The sequence below is a fragment of the Symsagittifera roscoffensis genome, chromosome 4 (assembly GCF_963678635.1).
Source record: "Symsagittifera roscoffensis chromosome 4, txSymRosc1.1, whole genome shotgun sequence".
NCBI classification, from domain to species: domain Eukaryota; kingdom Metazoa; phylum Xenacoelomorpha; order Acoela; family Convolutidae; genus Symsagittifera; species Symsagittifera roscoffensis.
In genome coordinates, this window is record NC_087065.1 from 56,405,527 (window position 1) to 56,428,091 (window position 22,565).

Sequence of the window (22,565 nt, forward strand, 5' to 3'; positions counted from 1 at the left end):
TTCTCCCCCGGAAAGCAAAACACCATCTCCTTGCCCACTTTCGCTCAAATGAGCTACTCCTGCCAAGGAGGCCACTACTGTACTGGCTTTTGACCTCACCACTTTCTGGTTCACGGCTCTGCTTCCGGTCTTTCCCTTCAACCGCTTCAGCCCTTTTTTAGCTCGTCTGACGGGTAATTTCCTCGTGATCTGCTGATCATCGGCACTGTCCTCTGTAACTGACTCGGTCAGAACATCAGACTCTACAGAATTCACTATTTTCTCCAGAACCTCGCGCATGATGCGTTGGTTTAGTCCCACCTTCATTATGGACTGCGTCCCGTATCTGCGTATCACGTCCCATGTCCTCTCCATGAAGGTCACTCGATTCCAGGTTACTCCCGTCTCACGTTCAAGTTCACTCTGGTATCTTTCCCACTCTTCTTTCGGTAGCGTGCTCAGGAAAGATACCCTCATACTCTCCTCAATCTTCCTCCTCGTTGGTGACTCATGGAGCAGTTTCTGTAGCTCCCTCCTCCGGTAGTCCATTGCCAGGCTTATTGGTTCCATTGGGGATAAGCTGGCCGGCGCCTCCTTTGTAGGGGACATGAAAGACAATGGTGTCATCAGCAATAGATTCCCATCGACTTCCCCGTCGTCGTCTTCACTAAACTGGTATTCCAGCAAGTCCCTCTCCAATGCTCCTAGATCCATTTCACTCGATTTCTCTCCCTTTCCCTCCATGTGATCATCGTCCTGATCCATCTGCTCGTCATCATTCGTTTCTGGTTTTGGCTTAGGTCCCGAAGGGCCTTGTCGCATATCCCTGCCCGAGTCCGGTCGTGCCGGTACGGTCAGATCCCCTGCATGGTAGAATAACTCATCGTTCACTAGGAATTCTACCGACTCCTCGCCATGTGGCGCCAGATCATCCACCGTTATGTACGTGCCTCCTCTGCACTCCTTTGCGACCTCCAGGATTACTACTTTCACCTGACCACTTCAACCTCGATAGGTCATCTGCAGGTGCATACACATCATTCCACACCCCAGTCGAGACCTCTGGTTTCCTGGAAGGTGATGCTTTGATCTTCTTCCGGCTCCAAATATCAAGAAATGTTAAGTCAAACGTGTGCATGGCCGCAACGTTCCAACTGATGAAGCGCAGCTCCAGCGAGGGGCAATTACGGGAGATGTGACTCCCAACAACATCCTCCTTATCGGTGGGTATCGAGGGCATTGGTCCGGCAGCGGCCTGGACCCGGAAAGCCACGCTTGCTGGTTCTCTTTCACGTGTGCGTAGGCCTCTGGCAAAAGTGGGACCCTCATCGCCTCTCCTGAATCTTTCAACACTGGTCGCAGATTCCAAAGCTTCGGGTTGAACTGGACATGGGAAAGGTCCTCGCGGCCCATTCGGCATTTAAAGTTGTTGTTGAAGTCCATCAACACCCAACCCGGCTTCGCTATTCTTGCAAATAGCCTGTCGTCGCTGGATAGCCCTCTTAGCTCCTTCTGTTCCACTCAATTCAGCACGGAGCAATCCACTGCCGAAACTAGGTTGACATACAACACCGAGTTCCTGTATGCCTTTACTTGCACATCGGGGAACGCAAATGACATCACGGGTCCATACACCACCGTGACGAACTCCCGTAGTCAATGAATCAGAGCCAGCGGATCGATCCGCATCATGAAAGCCACATCTGTCAGCAAAGGCACGCCACAGTACTGTTTGCTCTCACCCGCATCCGTCGCCACCTTATCCTCTCCTGTGACGCTCCTGTTCTGTTGCAGGAGATATTGGAGCAGGAGGATCCTCCAGTCCTTCATCTTTTTGAGCGAGGCGGTTTCTAACTGCGTGTTGAATTCACGACTCGTTCCCTGAAGCTGTTCTGGGTATCGCAACAGCAGATCTCCTAACCGACCATACGTCATAGCAATCAGGGTGAGGAGCCCGTCCAATCTCGGGTCTGCCAAAGCTTGGGTGAAGAGATTCGCAGGTCCCTTCACGAAATTCTCCTGACCAAATGTCACATACAAGGCCAATATCAAGCCGATTGACAGTTTCCGGATATCCTTGACGAAGCTCGCAATCAGGTTCCTGTATGCCCTCGGGTAACATGTTGACAAGAAGGATGGCGTCCATCCCACTCCCATTCCACCCAAGACAGCGTCTGATTGTTCATATTGTGCCTTCGTTGGTGTGTGGCTTCGTACGCAAAGCCAATGCCATGAGATCCTCTTCTGCCAACGTCATATTTTTTCTAACCGTCCCCTGTTCATTTTCTGCGTGATCCATTTGTCTGAACTAGAGATCATTAGCCACCTGTTGTACTAACAAATGATCGTCATCTACCCCTGGTCTCAATTTTAATAATCTGGCGCAGTTGGACAGCTCCAACCCCAGAACTTCATCCAGCACCAACCGAGTTGTGCTACAATCCTTGAACCCCTGTATGGCATTAGAAATGTCAGCCCAAATGGTAGGAAGCTCAGATCGGTATGGGTAGTAGTTGTTGGGGTCCACCGTTCTGTTTGGCGCGGGTAATATCACGCTAAATTCTGCTATCGTTGTGAACATCGTGTACACAAACTGAAGGTGTTCTGGCAATGTGGCGTACCCCGGTGATAACACAAAGACAACCTTCACCACATTTTGAGTGAAGCGTTGTTTCACTGATGTCTCTACCTCAGCCATGGCCGAGAGCAATGTCATTATCGCCTCTCCTATGACCTCATTGCTCGGGATCGATCCATCCGTCAGACGGGACAACAACCCTCTGCTCTGTAGGTGATCATTCGAGCCTGCAACCACTATCACCTGCAGTTCCATGCTGACCACCATTCGTACACTTATCATCATGCCTGCTGATTCTCCCCAGTCCAACTTAGGCACCGTCAAGAAAATCACATCAGGCCAAAAGAGAGAACGGGGCGTGTAGAGATAATCCGAACTGGCCACTATCAGATATTTTTCTAGATCCATGAGTCGCAGCTCGCTGGGGTTGGTCCTTAACAGACCGCGAGTCATCTCGTTCCACCGGGTCACGTTACCATTCATAAAATCTGCAACCGGCGTGCTCATCTCCGGGTTCTGTGGTATCGTGCATAGAACCACAAGTCTGGGTCTGTACTTCTCTTTCAGTTCATTCAGAAGGCAGACCAGTAGATGTTCCCACTTGCCATCTGGGGTTACAGGGGCGCTCGAAACGTCATTAGTCCCGAGCATTATCACCAACGTGTCTAGGTGATCCTCTCCCTGAAACTCCATCATCTTGATGACTTGAGCTACGGAAGCGCCTCCAAAAGATAGGACAGTAGTCTGCCCGTCGACAAAGATCTTGTTTAGATCTCTCTATAAACTGTCCCCTATAACCAAATGACGACTCCCTGAGGGAATTGCCTGGTTGGTTATGGCGGGGTTCCAGCTCATGCCATTCAAACAAGCGCGAGGATGCTCCGTGGCCACTTGCACGAACTGGTTGCGCACCGTTAGATTCTTTCTAACATCAACCACGCGAGACCTCTGAATCATCCCGTCATGCGCAGTCCCTGTTAGTCCTACAGTTCGGGGGGCTCGCTCCGAGCTGCTGGAAGATTGATCAAAGCGTTGGGAAGGGACGACCCTACCCAATGTCCGCGCAGTGGTTCTGTTGATCTCATCCATTGTTGCTCTAGCCACCTGATTGAATGACTCTTGAAACTGAGGAGCGAGATAGGTGTCGGAGGGGTCTGGTATCGTGTTGCTCGGGTTGGGAGCAGACCGTGGAGTCTGCTAGGGAGCCTCGGGCCCTCTCGGTGCGCACAGTTCCTGTGCGCTCGTCCTGGGACGTGTGTCCCTGGATGCTTCCGAGGAGTTCATCGTATCCAGAACCTCCGGTGACACTTGACTCACTTCCTTGTAGGCTATTTGCAGGTCTTCAAATTTCTTCTTCCCTTCGTCCCTTTCTCGAGATATTGTCCTGTTTTCCTGCAGCTTGGCACACAGCTCGTTCTGATCCCTTTCTTTCTTCTCTAAGGTCTCGATAGTCTCCGAGGTCTGTATCTCGATCTCGCTCACCTTCACTCTCTTGAGAGGAGGAGCAGCTGTTGGGGAGTCTTTTCGCTCCGATGAGCGGCTGCGCAGGCTGATTAGGTAGGGGCATCTCACCTAGCCGGTGATCCCTTTGCTCGCCTAGTTTCGGCTCACGAGCCAAGTCGTGTCCGGACAATTCTCCTCGGCGCCATCACATCAATCGATTTCGACCTCTCTTGGCGGTCCCGGACTCACCGAAGGCCAGCATTAACACCACTTCTGTGGGGCGATTCCCTCGACCCTCTCGTCCCAACGCGTTGAGGAGTGCGACCACAAACATCGCCAATCCCGGGTCTTCTCGTGTAAAATCACAATCAATCAGCCGCTGATAGATCTCGTCTAGAGTCGCTCCTAGACTCGCTGAGAGAAATTTCATTAACTCAATTGTATCGCCCATTTCTACGTGTTGATTCTCGTGTCGTGAAGTTTCTTCAAGTTTGCTTTGATTCAGTCAACAAGATTTGATCAATCAAGATCTAAAAAACAAGTCACGACTTAAAACCATCATTTCATGCGGTCCCATTTTCAGGATAAAACACCATTCACATTTTTCTCCTTTAAAACAATCCATTGAAGTTTTTCTTCGTTACTGATTTAAAACTTAGCACCAAGGTGGATCGTCCACCTTCAACCTTATCGAGGTAACACGAATGAGCGCTGTCACCTTCAATACCTGGAGTTTTCCAGGTCTTTCAGGACACAAACATCACATAACTCATACCCTAACAACAACATAACACATAAACATCATATATCTACATGATTACCTAAAAACATAATCCCTACCAGCTAACCTAACTCAATCCTAATCTCTATAAAGTGAACTTAATAAAAACCACTTATCGCCAAACGCAATTCCTAGCATATGCTCAGATAGTATTTTTTATGTAAGTAAACCTCTATGTCAGTTTCTGAAAATATCACATGTACAAGTGCGTACAACTCTCTCGGATGTAGCTTTCCCCTATTAGGATCATAGACTGGTAACGAGAGAGAGGTCACTCCTCTCAACCAGAAATTCCCTAAGTCGAGTCAAGGCCAATACCAAGCTCTCTGAAATTACGTGTTGCCTATCAGTGGCCTTAGTAACCGGGAACCCAAATATTTCCCTGGTATCTGTGATGCAACAGGGGGCAGCGCTATTATCCCTCCCACACCAGGCCTCTGTTTCCATAAAAACTCGATGTTCTTATACTCTCTTTTGAAATCAGCCGCTAGTGCTGTTTTGAAGCTTACGTCCGTGGTTATCGCTATAGCGCATGTACGTTCCGTGAGTATGAAATCGCTGTCCGTTATGACGATATTGTTTGAATAATGGTTCGGTAGGTCAAAATAAGATTCAAAAATTTGTCCAAAAGGTGGTTTTTAGCGTTCTCGCCCTCCGTCTCCAATTCTCCGGTTTCTCTTGCCGATTTTAGTTTTCTAATGATCAAATTTTTGGTGTGGGTGTGTCCTACCCCCATTCCCCGGACAAAAACATCCATCGACGTCCCCGTCGTTCGCCCAAAGTCAAGCAGATCGAGATTGGATTGCGGAACGCGTAGAGTCCCATCTGGAGCGACCCAGTTGGACTCGGTATTGTCATGGCTGACGTATTTGGTGCCGTCTTTATCAACATCCTGAATCGTCAAGATTGTCTTTTTAGGATCCGTCGGCAGATATTGGAGCCATTCGAGCACTCGCAAGTTTGTTAATTCTTGCTCATGAGTCTGATCCACCTCTGGTTCGAACTCCATTTCTGGTTCGGAGCAATCTTCGATCCAATCTTGATCCATGTCATTTACCAAGTCGATCTTCCTTGGCACCGTTACTTCATCCAATCCCACCAGCGACTCCATCATATCACTTAAAACTATCCTTTCTATGACGAAATCCCCGCCATACGGGTGGTACTTCTTCTTATCCCTTCCCTTCTTGCTCTGGCGTGTCTCCATGGTGAGAGGAAAGTCAGGTTGCGTTCCTTTGTTACTTTCAGTCTGTTCTGGGCAGTCCCAGTCTTCCTCGGCATAAGGTAGAGTTTCGTCATCCACCTCTACACGCTCGGTCAACTCTAGGTCCAGTGGTAGGTCGCAATCATCCACCACCTCATTTCCGTCGTTTTTGTCACGAGTGCCTCTTTCATTCACCTCACAAGCAGGATCCACTATCAAAAAGTCTCCCTCTTGCATGTCTGCTGGGATGTACCAGTCCTCTGATGAGGCAGTGTGCGGTTTGATGTTTTCGTAATGAGCTGCTCTTCCTGTGCTCAGTCGATAAAACCGACCTCCTTGGTGCACTTCTGTTATTTGAAAAAGGCCACGCCATTTCTTTAATAATTTTTTGGCTCCTTTTGGTGGAACAACTTCCTGAAATACCCAGACATAATCGCCAACTGAGTAGGCTTTTGCATTGGCAATCCTTTTATCAAACCTCCGTTTCTGTCTAATTTGCGCCTGTTGCATGTTCCTCCTGCATAAGTAATTGAGGTCCTGTTGTCTTCTAATGACATCCCGCACGTATGTTTGCGGTGCTGTTCTCTTCCCCTTATATTCAGGGTAGAAAAACGTCAACGGAAGCGCTTTTTCGTGACCCGTTAGCATCATATGCGGACTTATTCCCGTAGTGGAATGCTCTGTGCTGTTGTAAGCACCCTTCACTTGCGGCAAGTGTCTATCCCAGTCATCCATGTAGCGTGAGTAATAAAATCTCAACATGGATACCAGCGTGCGATTTTGCCTCTCGACTAGGCCATTCGTTTGCGGGTGATAAGTGGTCGAGTGGGCCTGTGCTACCTGCGACATTTTCATTAACTCCTTCGTGAGATCACCCACGAATGCTTTGCCATTGTCCGATTGGAATAAGATGGGGCAGCCGTGCCTCGTTATCCACACATTTATCAAATGATCGCATGTTTCCTCCGCTGATGCTGTCATGCAGGGTGCTGCCTCTGCATATTTAGTAAAATGATCAATCATTACCAGCACCTGATTGTAGCCCGTGGCTGTCATGCAAATCTTCTAGTGATCACTTTGCACTACCTCGTTGAATCCCGATGATTCTATTGACTGCAGTGGGAACCTTAGTGTCCGGGGGTCCTTCGCCTGTTGACACGACAAGCACGCAGAGATCCGCTTTTCACACGCCGTCTACAAGCCAGGCCATTCGAATCGTTTCTGTATCCTGTTGTACACTTTGTCCACTCCTTGATGGCCCATCTGATCATGTGAACGAAAGAGCAACTCAATCTGGTACAACTGTGGTAACACTATCGAATTGTACTTGTAAGGGACTTTGTCCTCCTCTTTCCGTTTACAGGCTACGATTCCGTCTTTTTTCAGGTACAGTAGATCTTTTCTCTTCATGTAAATCTGCTTCAAAATCTTGTAGTTGTCCTCCTCCAAATCTCCTTTGTCAGGTGCCCCATTCTTGATCCATCTCTTCGGGTTGCTCGTCATTCTATCATTTCGTTGAGCCCTTAGGAGATCCGACAACCGGTATCTGGCTTTCAGATACGTCTTTATCATGTTTAATTGCCCGCTCAGTATCTCCGGAGCATGGGCATCGTCCATCAACTTGACACACCATATCTTCTTCAAAGGCGTCGCTTCCTGCACAGATGGTTCCAGATTGGTACGGACGACCGTACCATGTGGCAGCAATCTCGTTGGGCGTTTCGAAACTGCTATCAGCTCGAGCTCATCGGCGGCATTATCCACCACAGTGCCCTCCTCGTCGGAGGTGTGCCTTTCTCTGTCCGGATCCTGATGCATTTCTCTGTCCAGCCCGCGCTGCTTCCAGTCCACCAACAAGGAATGAATCGCAATCTCCGATACATCAGAATTGGAAGTAGTCTCGGGTGTATTGTCCCAGGACTGAGGCCTCGAGTCATCACTTGAGCCGAATAATTCCGCATCATCATGTTCCAATCTGTCTCTGATGTTTCTCGACTCCCCAGACAAAACTCTGTCCATTGGTCCCTTTGAATCCGACTCCCCGGACAAATTTCTGTTCTAGGTGGTCTCATCAACCTCTCCCTCATCAACCGACTCCCCGGACATTGTTACGTCCCCGAAATAGGAATCTGAGCTCGGATCGTACTCTTCTTTTACATCCGTGAAATGTACTTTTCTCGTGAAGCTGGATTTTGACTTGACCCTGACTTCCTCAGTAACTTGGACTGGGCTCGGTCTCCCATGTTCTGTGAACGAAGTCCTCAACAAAACATCCTTCGGCATTGAGGTCACCAGCTGGTTCACTATCGACCGGCAATATCGTTCCACATCGCGACCGCGAATGATCACTGGCCTCTTCTCCGTTTTCTCAGTTACGGTCAATCGCTGCATGGTCTCCATCCACTCACGATCATGTCTGTCGACTTCTCTATCCAGCAAGTCACGAAGTTTCCCCATGACATCCGGCGCCACACTTACTGTCCTATTTAGCAGAGCTATACTGTTTATACCCAACCTGGTGAGCTCCTGTTGTACCAGATTAGATCGGACTTTTATCTCAGCGACCGTTTCCACTGGAAGTTCAGGGTGTCCTGGTATAGGGTGCCCTGACTTATCCAGCCACCTAGTGAGTGGTAGTGTGTCGTAGGTCTCCTTGTCTAGTAATGAAAACCCGTCTTTGACCTCCGCTTGGTTAGCCAGTTTTTCTTCGAGGCGCTCATAGAATTCCGTCTTCTTACTGAGGCTATCAGCATTCTGGTGCTTGTCACGGGTACGGTGCTCTATGATCATGTGGTATCCGTCCAGGCGCACGATCCAACGATCAATATAACTTTGTTCCATCGAATAGGTTTTCAGCCAGGCAAGGGCACGATTATCCACACGCAACTTGAAGGGAGCGCTCCCCAAGTAGGCCCTATAATTTTTCACGAAAGTGATCACCGCGAACATTTCCGCTTTCGGTGCGCCTTACTTCATCTCGGTATTGCTCAAGACCTTACTTCCGTAGGCTATTGGACGGAGAACCGTTCTCCCGTTCCACTCTTGCTCTTGGTGAAGTATGCCTGATATCGCAACCACTGATGCATCCGTGTCTAACACAAACATCCCCTTTTCTGTTGGCATGCCGAGGACTGGTGCCTCGCAAAGTTCGCGTTTAATGTTTTCAAATGAAACTTGTGCCTCATCGGTCCAAGTGAATTTTTTGCCTTTGTTTCTCATCAACTGTTGCATGGGGTATATCTTATCGGCGTATCCCTTGACAAACTCCCGATAATAGTTAGCGAACCCCTAAAAAATCATCTGTTGTGTATCTGTCTTGGGTGCCTTCCAGGTCAAAACCGCTTCGACCGCTTCGGGATCTGGTCTCAATCCATGCTTATCCACCAGGCGTCCTAGATACTTCATGGAGTCTCTGAGGATTTCACACTTCGAGGGTTTACACTTCAATCCCGCCTGCTTCATGCAAGTAAACACCTCATCTAACCTCTCTATGTGATCCTCTAGGATCGGCGTTGCGATCACGACATCATTGACGTAACACATGATGAGATTCCCCTATTTCTTTGTCACACTCGTGAGTGCCTGGGCCATCAGTCGCTGGAATGTGGCCGTCGCGTTGCACAATCCGAATGGCATCCTCTTCCACTGGAACAATCCCAGCTCGCACGCGAAGCCCGTTTTTTCACGATCTTGCTTTCGGAGTGGCACTCGCCAGAACGCCGAGCCCAGATCTAACGTCGTGAAGAACTTCGCGTCCCCCAACTTGGATAGGTTCTCATCGATGCGGGGAATCGGATATGCGTCCTTTATAGTCACTGCGTTCAGATAACGGAAATCACAACAAAACCTGAGTTGCCCCCCTTTCTTTTTAGCCATGACCACGCCACAAGCCCACAGGGACTTCGACGGCTCGATCATGTCGTACTCCATCAACATCTCGATTTCCTTCCTGCACGCTTCTGACTTATGAGGGGTCATTCTTCTCGCCCCTTCCCTGTGAGGTACCGAGCCCTCTTCTATCTCAATCTCGTTTTCTACAAAACTACAGCAACCTATGTCGGACTTATGTTTCGAAAAAACGTATGCGTTCCGACTTAGCACCGCCCTGAGCGAATCTAGTTCCTTGTCTGATATTTTACCCTTCAAATGTTCTATCTCAGGTAGGACCGGTTTATTCGCTGCTAACTCTGTTTCTGTCGGTCTCTCGGGAAAATTCGAACAACTAGACATCCCATCATCTGTTTCCGACTTCATTGAAAACAATTTCCTAGAAGATTTCAATTCATTTACTCTCTTCAGTATACATTCTTGGTTCGCATGCAAGGGACATTTAGTTACATCAAATTTTTTCACGTTCTCTACACTCTGAAAGTCTGTGTTCAGAGGCAATGCGTAGCCAAGTTTCTTTCCCCTCTTTATTGTCACTGTTGTTGCTTCTGTGTTCAACAACACACTCACACACAGTCCGCTCTGAGTGAGTGAGAAGCTTCTTACTAAAATAGTCGAGCTCTTACTGTTTGGATTTGGTACCAGGTACACCTGTCTGTCATTACTGAGTTCATTAAGATTCCTCATCCTAAACGTCGCTACTACGGCTTGGTTTGGTTTCAATCTCATTTTTCGATGTAGAAAAATCGGCACCTTAGCCTGGTTTATTAAGATCCTATTAAGATGTTTCTTTTCATACTTCCTCTCCAAATCTTTGATCCTGATCAACCCATCATTGAGGTCGATCGTGACATCAAAGTTGCGTACAAAGTCATTTCCCAGGATGAATTGATCGGATTCGTCCAAATTTTCTACCACCAGGAAGCTCACCCAAAGATGTCTTCCCCCAAGCTGCAGTGATATAATAGGGGTCCGTCCTGTCACATAGATTGCTCCCTGATTGGCAGCTGCCAGTCTGATGTTTGTCAGTATCAGATCCGACCTATCAAAGCCCATGTCAGTCAAGGTTTTGACTGGAATGACACTGACCTCTGCACCCGTGTCTAACAGTCCTTTCACTGAAAGTTGTCTGCCCTGCACATCTAGAACATGTGCTGCCAGATCGGCTTCGCAACCTATGTGGACCGCATCCTGTTCAAGCATGGCATTGTGTCCGATTCTTCGCACCTTCAGCTCATCTTGGCCAATATATATCCGGCCTACCTGATCACTCGCATCAGTTACGTGAGCTTTTGTGTAAATGTTGATGCCGTCCACATTCATCAGAATCGGATATGGGCCATGGACCTCTATAAAATGTCCATCCCTTCTCGTCAGCCTTGGACCTCCTGTCGTGAGCAGCGCTCGCACTGCCCTGGAGTCCAGCTTGGGATCTTTCGCCCTCAGGTAGTCTGCATAAATTTCCAGGTGGACTAGTGTAATCTCGGAAGGTTCACTCAACTTCTTGGCCACCTGGTGTCCTGCGACTGAGATAATGGACATTATCTTTGTCCCTTCTTTCGTCATTCCAAAAGTTCTACCAGATATGACATTCAATTTTAGTCCCTGCTTTCTGGGTTCCTGTTTGTCCTCTTCTTCCGTCGTTTTTGTCAAAGATGGTTTTGTCATCTCTTTGACGCCTCTTTTCGAACTTCACCATAGCCTGGTGCCCTTGTACTCCAGAGCCGAAACGATTCAGCAGGATGTCGAATATCTTGCGAGCGCTGTCTCTTTCACTGGCTCTTTTCGCCATTACACAATTTAGGGCAGTACCTCCCAGGTTGCTCGTTAGTGCGCTGCATTCCTGTTTCTTGGAGAGACTCTCTTCTTCAAAGTGCAACTTCATCACCTCTATCCAAGTGTCAATGCAGCCATCTGACTCGTCTTTGTATGATTTAGGCTTCTTCAATGTCCTTCTTGACCTCTCTCCTCTCTCGGTTGACTTCGAGAGCTTGGTGATGAATGTTTCGAGGGATCTATTCAGAGGTTGAAACATCGAGCGAGACCGTAGTCAGATCTGGCACTGACCTGACTTGTGGCAGAGTGGGCAAACTTAACTCCGGGGTAGCATCTGCTTCCGGCGGGGCTGGATTCGTCCAGCTAGGCCTCGAGGGGGCTGCCCTGGGACGCTCCTTATTCCTAGATTCGTAGTTCGTTCTCGAAATTTGCTGGGCCCCGGCATAGCTGCCTGTACCATCTCCATCGTTCGCCTGGCGTGAGCGCTCCCTTGGATTGGAACGCTCCTCCCGATTGCTCCCATTTAAGATCTCGTCAAGCTTCCGCATCATTAGGTCAGATTTGGCATCTAACCTTTTTTCCAGGCTAGTCATCGTATGAGCGTAGGTATTATCGTGATCGTTCAACAATTGCTCGATCTCTCTTGTCATCTTAGCCTCTCTTTCCTCTGACTTCTTGTTTGCCTGTGCCAGGCTCTCCGCCAGGCATTGATCGGTGTTGCGAATCAATTGAGCCTGATCAACTCTCGCCTGCGACTTCTTGTGCGTCAGTTCATCTCTCAAATTCTCTCGACCCTGGTGAGCTCTCTCGTCAACTTGATCTATTATTTTAGTCATGTCCCGTCTCAGTTCATCCAGACCAGTCATTACGCCAGCAAACATGTCACTTATATCGCCAGCTGCCCCCAATGGCGGGGTTAGCCCCAGAGAAGATGAGGTCAACTGCGGCTGCAGCCTGGTACTTGATGACGCACCGCCTTTTTGCTTGCCCATCGACGCCATCAATCTGTCGAACGTCGAGGATACTCCCAGAGTTATCCCATCAGACATTGTCCTGGTCGGCGAAGTGGACAACGCCTTTCTGCTGATGTCGTTCCTCGGACACGGCGTGAAGTTCACATCCGGGTGTGTTATCTCCGGATGGTCATAACTGGAAGATAGGCCTTCGGATTGTAGTAACGCCATGCGCTCATCGTACAGAGACTTCCAACTCTTCTTTGCCTTCGAATCCGTTTGTTCTTCACTCGGACTTATACTCGACATCATCGCGTTCTTGCTCTGCTTCGCCAGAGAAAAGTGTGTATTGGTCGGTTGTGAAAAATCTTTTCTCCACTTATGACTCTTAGTCTCTGATTTGGACATTCCCCTGATCAATACTTCCTCTCGAGGCTCGACCTCGGAACGCTCCGAGGCCTCCTCTGTCCTCTCGACTTCCTCCCGTTCGAGGTCCTCGCTTGGCTCAAAATCGGGTCGAATAAGTGTTCGTTCCCCTTCGTCAAAGGGGTCCATGAGCGTCTCATTCGCCGGCCCGGCCTCGGCGCTCCGCCCTTGATTGCCATCGAGGTTCTTCTCGCTTCTTAGTTGCATTTCGCTCACTGAAAGATCAGCTTGACCTTAAGTCGATTCGTTATCAGCAAAAACGTCCGGAACACTGCTAAACGAAGATTGGCTACGCCTAGTTCTAAACTTTCGCGTACTTCCCTTGCTCAGCCTGGGAATCTTAGTAGTCAGTCCTAACGAGTCCCTACGCTGCATTTTTTGTATTAAACGATAATGCTCGCAAAATTTAATGGCAATGCACACGTACCGCAAACAAGATCAAGTTAAATTAATTAACGCTGCCTACTCGATTCCGTTAGTATCAAAATGTCTCTTAGATTTCTTAATGACAATACTAGTGACTCTGCTAAAGTTACACACGGGGCCTACTCGGTATTGATGTAATGCTAACTCAACCCCGTTGTATGGTATAACAGTATCACAAAATTTTCACAAGATATAATCAATAAATAAAACACATTTGATAATCAGATAAGAATATCCTACAGGTGACAGCGACCTTTCGTCAGTATCAATTTGTCGCCACACTCTTATCAAGTCACTGCTTTGTTAAAATCAAACAATTTTGGTAAAAAGCAGTGATGATTCAGAAACAGATCAATAAAACTTAGTCTTAAAGAAAAAGACTACCCTCAATCGGAACGATCCGAAAGAACGAAGCCCAGGACACAGTCCTCTCAAGTGAGTGTGTATCTGTCTAATACACCCACCGAGGTCTTCTTTTAGGTGTCCTGCGATTGCCCGAGCTGTCCTACTAAGAAGCTCAAGGCAACATCTGATCGAAAAATTTCTAAAGTCTGTGAAAAAGCTCCCCCACACCCGGAACGCTCCAAGTGCACAAGAGCAGGGAACAACTTCTCTTCTCAAGTGAGTGTGTATCTGCCTAATACACTCACCGAGGTCTGCTTCTATGTGTTCCCGGATTGCCCGAGCTTTCCTATTAAGTAGCTCAAGGCAACCACACAGTCAAAATCATAAACAAAAAATTTTTTTGGTTCGGGTACTTCTGATACACCCGACCTAGAAACCAAAGTTTATCACAAATTTCCGGGTCAAATGGGCTTCTATGATCCTAATATGCACGCCCGTTGTTAGTTGACTTTTAATCCCAACCTTAAATGGATATTTTCCGTTTCTCAAATTGCCCCAGAAGGTTTCCCTAAATTTCCACTAAGGAGAGTTGCTAAGAGGTTTAAGTCACTCCGGAGGGTTACTTCGGAGGGTTGTTAAGACACTTCTCCTACTCCGGAGGGTTACTTCGGAGGGTACTTTATTCACCCAAGAGACTTCGGAGGGTCCCCCTTAACTCACTAAGGAGGGTGAATAAGAGGCTTAATATGCTCCGGAGGGTTACTTCGGAGGGCTCTTCCAAAGTTTTCAAATTTTTGAAAAGGGCCTTCAACTAGCTTAAAAAAACGTCAAAACAAGCTAAATTCTCTATGGGGTTGTTTTAACTTCTTCAGAGGGTTTCGTGGAAAATTTCCACTAAGGAGGGTTGCTAAGGGGCTTAAGTCACTCCGGAGGGTTACTTCGGATGGTTCCCCAAAAATCAGCCAAAAGGGTTATTTTACCGCGATAAAGCCTCCAAATGCGGTGTAACTTACTTAAAACCAGGTTGGCTGACACGGTCAACCTTCCCACTAGGATAAAAAGGTGTTTTTATAAAATTTTCTGCTGCTCGGAGGGTTACCTATAATTCGGACTCTCCGAACCAACAAATTCTAAAAAAAAAATTTCTTTTCCGAGGCTATCAACCCAAAAACGGTTGCGGTCCGGAAAAATGGTTAAAAACGTCGACTTATTGTACCAAAATTATCCCAATCGGTTGGCTGGTCTTTGAGAAATCGTCAAAAACGTTTTTGTCCAAATGGCCTTTTTTTCACCACCTATATAGGTTCTGAAAGACTTTTTCCGCAATTCCTATTGAAAGTGCCTAAAAATATTTGAAACGAGCGAAGTAGCCCTGTACAGCACTGGATCATTGCAAAAAACTGGACCAAAATTGGTTTGGAGACAAAAATTTGGCCAATAACTATCAAATTTGGACCCTCCGATTCCTTCCTTTTCCAATCCTTAAGTTGTTAGCTCTATCCACGGAGCTAATCGGAGGGTTACTCAAGAATTTTTCTGGCAGCCGAGCACATTATGCTAGCACGCTCCTAACACAAAAAATTTTATTGCTTTAACTCTAAAAACCCAAAAACTCGATCCCCAAAACAGATTGACAAAATTCAGAAAATTATCGAAATTTTGATCGAAAAAGTTTCGTTTTTTCCAACTTCTACTTAGTCCTTTCTCACGCGGTTTCTTTAGTCAGGGGGATCGAACTACGTAGCTACTCCCTATATAAAAGCTTTTTGCCGTTCGGAAAAGCTCGGATATCCAAAAATTTGGGGGTCTATAGTTTGGTCGAAAATCGGTATCTTTCGACAAAATTTGGGTGTTTCTTGGGTCGAAATAGGAGATAAGTATTATATAATAAGGATAATAACCTATTAGTAGTCGTTAATGAATGTTACTATACCCTCCTTTGCACCAAAATACCCGAATTAAGACCCTTAACTCGGAAATTTGTGATCGACGGAGGGTACAATCGGACCGCGCCAATCGTGCCCCCACCACTTAAGTTTTAATGAAATAGTACCCCAACGATACTAAAATTTTTTCAACGATACCCAACAGCCTTTGTGGATTTTGTCTCTGATGTCCCTGTTGAGTGTGGAACACGTCGGTCAGCTTGCCACTCTACCCTCCGGTCACCGGCAAAATCACCATTAACGTGCTTAAATACTCAAATTACACTCAAGGGAGGGTACCTAACCCTTCACCGAAACACACAATCCTTCTTTCAAAAATGATATAAATCAATCTGAAACAACAACAAACAGGAAGGTCAGATCACATCTCGTCCGGAGATAACATATTAACTGTCACTTTTGGATTTTTTACTGTTTTTGGTCTTTTTTGGATTTTTTTACTGTTTTTTGTACTTTTTTTTCAAGTAATTTTATTTTTGGCTTTTTCTTTATTATACACTATTTTTGTTTGGTTTTACGCTTTCTCTTTAATTGTTTTTGGTCCCGGGATCTTGGGACAAGCGGGCTCATGACTTCCCACCTAACCCTCCGGCCCCCGGAATTTTTGGTGTTAACTAAGTTAAAAAGCTAAATAGTACTAGGCGGAGGGTACGCACCTTCCCCCTAGTACAAAAAAGGTCACTAAGGCCTCTAAATTGGGCATACGCCCGGAGCGGAGGGTTCGTCGCTGAAACTTTTGCTGATCACGATGGTCTCATGCCTTTAACAGGCCCACCCAGGAGCGCCATAAAAACGTCTATGTAATATTCGCTCAAATACTATAAAGCGACGGATCGTAGAAAAAGTACCTATTAACAACTGGCAGGCGTCAGTTACCTTAATCCTACTCGTTTTTCACCAACTCGACCTTGCCAGTTGATTTTCTGGTCTGTTTAGGGCTAAGTAAAAAGTTACTATTTTTAGGCCATCAGTCAAACGACTTTTGATCAGCTTTCGTTTACATGCGAACACAACCACATAGCTGAGTCTCGGATCCTCAGACTACTTGATTTTTTATTAAAAACACGGCTCGAAGACCCTATTTTAATATGTTTTTGGTGACAGTTCTATATTAAATCCATTGGAGCTACTCGTATTTTAATATGTTTTTGGTGACAGTTCTATATTAAATCCATTGGAGCTACTCGTATTCTAAAATATCAATCAATACCGGTGTCAATTCAAAGTTCTATGGCATCAGAGTAGCTAAAAAGTCTTTACAGTTTACTACAGTCTTTCACCATGTAACAGTCTCTGCGGGACCGAGCCTCCGCTTCCGTGTTCTCCTCGAGATAACGTTGTTATCACTCCCAATTCGTGGCACGGGAGGGTACTGCTTTCCACCACTTCCCCACCGAAGCCTACTTTCCCACTAATTTCTTCCACTAAGGGTCTTATCGTGCGTGATTGTCACGATAAGAGGCTTCGTATTTTTCTCGTTCTCGTGTGACTGTTTTTCACTAGATTTGCTGTTGTTCTGTTTTTCTCAGCTTTTTTGGTCGAAATGGCCGTTTTTCGTATTTCTGAGAAATATCAACTTGACGATTGAAATTTTGAAATTCAGAATATTTCGATCCTCCCTTCAAGCACTTTTCGCTGTTTAGGCCTTTTCTCTCTAATTCGTGCTTCGTCGGAAGGTTGCGCTGTGCCAATCTGGCAGAATGGCACACGTCAGAGTATTTCTTGTACAGTATCTTGTTCTTTATGATGCTTTTGATGCCCTTGAGACCTTCTGGACTTAAGTGAATTTCGTCACTGCCTAGATGGTAAGTACTGTAAATCTTCTCACACACGCCTCTATACTTCCAATTTCCCTTTTTTTCTGTATTTCGCGATTCACTCTCGCCGATCGGAATCGATATTCACTGCGGTGAGGGATTCCGATGACAAATATCTGCTTTGCTAGTATGCTTAGCTCCTCGGCTAATTCTGCGAGTTCGTTTGCAATATCTTCTTCAGGGACCGTGGAGGGCTCTCCTCCGTCAAAAGTGTCGTTTCCCCCAATGAGCAAAACAATGGTATTGTATTTGTCCTTCGGAGGTAGGAAGCATCTGACCGCAGCGATACGGGCTCCAGGTAATGACAAGATGTTTGTGTTTGGGAATTCCAAGTGTCGCGCCTGCGAATCTGCTATCAGAAGGTTCTTTGACGAAGATGTTTTGAAAATATGATATCTCCTGGTTGACATTTAGAGCGAGGCAACCATTGCTACCTCGAGAAATTCAAGTTAATCTAAAACGTTTTAATCTGAAACTATTTGAAACTTGCTGCACAATTATGTTCGAGTTTGCGAGCACTCAAAATAGAATTTAAAAGACTCGCGTGTTCCCTTGGCTAAACACTTGTCGGTTAAAAAACATCTACATTGAAAAGAGGTTTTTACAAAATGGCCAATTGTTTAACGTCTTTCTTGTGTTATTTCTGAGCATCGACAAACGCGGACACAGTCTAACCGCAAGCATGAATCGCAAGCATAATGGCCAATTATTCAACGTTTTCTGGTATTATTTCTGAGCATCAACAAAAATGGACTCAAACTAACCGCGATGAATCAAAATATTCAAGAGGAATACCGTCTCAATTTCAAAACTTCATCCCCAAGGTTCAAGCTTGCCTCTGAATTATCTCGAGGAAACAATAAAGATAAAATTAGAATAAAGAATAGAAAATACGAAATGTGACATTCGACTAGAATGGCCAAAATGCAATCTCTGCAGAATTCGAATTTTTAGCAGCAAGCCTTCCGAGTTAGTGATTTTGAAGGATTAACGACGTTAATCGGATGATTAGTAGAACGGTGAAGGTCAAGATATTCTGCTATTTTGAAATTTTAAATTTTCGAAGTGATGACGTAAGATTTCTGAGAAATGCTGAAACGGCCATTTTTAACAAAAAACGAGTGAAAAAACACAACAACAACGTTAGTTGCGCTGACGAGAACAACGAGAATCGTGATTGAAAAACAGCAGCAGATTGCAGAGAACGTTCCGAGTTGCAACTATTGTGCTGCTACAATAGTTGCAAGGCCGTTGCAAACAACGGTGAAGGGTAAGAAACCAGCCTTCCGGATTAGGAAGAAATCAAGATCAACGGGCTTGATTCAGCGGATTCAAGAATCCGGAAGGGTCTCGGGGCGGAAAATTTTTATTGACTCATATGAACTTTTAGCATCCTGTCATGTCCTGACTTGAATTTAGTTGATATTTGGATTAGTTTTGACAAGGATGAGGTGCTAAGAGTTGGGGGGGAAAGGGTTGATCCATCTTCGATGGAGATGATGATTTTTATCTACTGAACAAAAACAATAGTAATATAATAAATAGTAGCCCTGTTTTTAGGAGTGACCTCGTGGTCTGGGGATACTGAGACCCAGCCATGAGCTCACTATTTTTGCATGTAATTCAGTTAATTTGAGCGTTCTGGTCGAAGCCGGAGAACAGTAACGTTTTTGTCGACCCGATGTAAGAAAGACCACCGAAAAGTACTGGCTTGGTAGAGACGGTGAAAAACATGCAAAGCTCTGTTTAGACGCTAGCCAGTCGTCTTAAGACTTAGTTTTGTTATCCGTCGATATGTATCTTCCGGGCGAATGTTACATGTATGTTTTTATGGCGCTCCTGGGTGTTATTCTTTCATAACATCATGACCGGCGGAACCGTTAACGAGCACTCCGCGCCGAGCGGATGCTCACATTAACGCCCTTAATAGGCCTAAACTGCCGGGGCGGAAGGGTAGTTCGGAACGCGGAAGCCTTCCGGATTACCGTGAATAGTTGTTTAACCTAGTTAAGACCGAAAATTCACGAACCAGGAAGGGTGGGGGGAATCATGAACCCCTCATCCCCTGAGTGGTTTGTGACCAAAAACACTTAAAGATATAAGCAAAACCAAACAAAAAGTAGTATAGTACCCAAGAAAAACAAAAAACATAAAAAATAACAAAAAAAAAACCAAAAACAGTAAAAAAGTAAAAAATCAGTAGAAATCATCCCCCCAGACAAGATGTGATTCAACCCCCCCGTTTGTTGTTGATAGATATATTGTTGTTACAGGCATTTATATCAGTCAGGATCGTTACGATCAATTTTGTGGCCCGTTTGTGAGGCTTGTACTGTAGGGTTATTTGAGCATTTAAGCACGTTAATGATAAATTGCGATCAATCCGGAAGGGTCAGCTGATTTGCGCTCAATTCGGAAGGGTCCTGGGTGAAGACCGATCCGGCAAGCAGTACAAGGAGCAACATGAAGGGGCTCAACGACAACAACAATCGACTGTTGGGTATCGTTAACAAGTTTTGTATCCCTTTTGGTACAAAAAGTAAGATAGTAATCTGTGGGGGGCTCGACAGTGCTGCACTGTAGTGACCCTTCACCGAACTGCGAATATCCGAATAGCACCTTAATTCGGATAATAAACAAACCCGGAGGGGTATAGTATTACTAATATTATTACTTATATAGCCTATATCAATAGTCTTATATCGTTTTTCAGTGAAAAACAACGAAAACAGACCGGTTTTTGGGGTCAAAATAGCGATATTTTGATCCCCCCACAAGTCGCGATTTTTGAGACATCGATATTTTTTGAAACGGAAAAAAGCGCTAAGTTAGTGTGTTACATCGTAACTGCACTACTGTAATAGGTAGAACCGGTTAACTTTAGTTCGGAAGTGGTTGGAACTAGTTTGGTACCAAAAACCAAATTTTCCCATTTTTTGATAGTAAGAAGCACTATAAAATCAGAAAATTTTTTGAAATCTTTGAGTTAGGACAGTAAAAATAGTTGTTCGGACAACGCCGACTAGTGAATCTACGAGTTTTAAAACCCGCTACCCGAAAGCCTTCCGGGTTGCAGAGAAATCGAACATAACGTGTTTGATTTGGTGGATTCATCAATCCGGAGGGGTCCAGGTAGCATAGTTTTTCGCAAATTTTTTCGACAAAAGCGTTTTAGATCGGGTCTTTTGCATTGAACTAGAAGATTATAGGCCTTCTGAGCTCAGATCAATAATTTTTAGGTCGAAAAGACCAGATTTGCGGAAAAAGTTAGGCGGAACCTATAAGAGAGAAAATTTTTGAGTTTGGAAAAAAGACGTTTTGGTTAATAACTTTGGAACTACAGAGCATATCGAGTCAATCTTGGTACCATTAGATCAGAAATTAGCTGAACTTACTAGTAGGAAAGAGAATTACTCGAAAAAGCGAGCGAGAAAATTTTTTGAGATTGTTTTTAGCAAATTACACAAATCCGGAGGGGTACACCCTTCACGTTTTATAAATTTTTCTGAAAAACCCTTATACCCCTACCAAAAGTTGATAGCGATTGAACTAAGTAACTTAGGACAGTTCTAGACAAAAAGGGAGGGCTGAAGGCACAAGACAACCATAATAGAGTCGAAATTAGGCAAGTGATAAGACCCTTCACCGTTAGTGTGAATTGTCAAATAAGTGCCTTAACTTCAATCTAAAGGGGTCTAGGAAAGGACCCTATACCCTTCCCAGTTAATTCAAACAGCATAAAAGCAACGCAGAACGTATCCGGAGGGGTATAAGCTGAAATTAAGAAAACTACGAAAAGCTACTTTGACAGAACTAAGGGCTCCCAATCCGGAGGGGTCGAAATTTTTCAAAGTCAGAGGGGTCCGAATCCGGAGGGGTCTTATAGTTGCTAATTCGGATGGGTCCAAATCCGGAGGGGTCTACTATTAACTAATTCGGAGGGGTCCCAATCCGGAGGGGTCCATATTCTGACAGTCCGGAAGGGTCCTATTTGTGCCAATCCGGAGGGGTATTATTTTATTAAGGACTTAGGTAAACGAAAGAAAGACTAAAAAGCGAGAGGTATTAAGTTATTAATACACAGGCTAGGTATCAGTGACTGCACTGGTAACTTGCCTTTGAAACAGAACCAGACTAATACAAAACAGGTCCGAACTCGGATATTCGCGACACTAAGTCTAAATTAAAAAGAGCGTGACTCATTGGTGTGGATTGGAACATAACACGTTTTTGGGAAAAGTGACTGCCCTGAGGATTTTAGTAGGTCTAGCTCGGGCAGTCCGAAGGCAGATAGGTAACACAGTACTCGGTGGGTGCAATAGACGCCCACTTGAGAAAATAACTGCCTTCAAAGTTTTGTCTGTTTGGTGCAGCACCTAGCAGGGAAAACTTTTTCTTTAAAAGACAGGTTCGACTATTGTACTGCGACCGACTAAGAGTACAAGACACATACGTTTTTTTATCTATACATTCATATTGTGTCATATTGTATTTTTTGTTTTTGATTTTAAATCAACCTAAACTGTGTTTGATTGGGTAGTGAGTACACTATCTTTTAAATTGACTGATAACATCATATTGTGCTAGTTTCCAGATCTTTGGACCGATAATCGGCTAGTGTGAATAAATTTTATACAAACTGTACTCTGACAACATACAGGGATTCGTGGTCACTATTTAATAGAATCTGGTGAAATTTATTGTGTTGTGTCATTATTATTGTTAATAAAACTATAAGGTCTCTAGCAATTGATTCAAGAGTAGGCATAGGAAAGTGACAAATAAAGAATGAGTTTAGACAAGTCAAGGATACCAAAACGAGGTAATAGCTCTAGGAAATTCATACCTGAAAAGCAAAGAAAAACGATGACCGATCCTTTTGTGGATTGGATCAAGCGATCCCGGTCTGACAAAAGGGGGACGGTTTCAGGCAGAATGGTTGAAACGAGAAGTCAAAAGACCTCAGAAGAGCGAAGAGAACTGTTAGAAGTGGAGGTCAATAC

The 22,565-nt window shown here is 45.4% G+C and overlaps 1 protein-coding gene across 1 annotated transcript in view; it reads left to right on the top strand.

Moving 5' to 3' along the window:
- Positions 1–22,565, top strand: part of LOC134844447 (double-stranded RNA-specific adenosine deaminase-like) — a 296,612-nt gene that overhangs the window by 204,182 nt on the left and 69,865 nt on the right. The gene's annotated exons all lie outside the window — the stretch shown is intronic.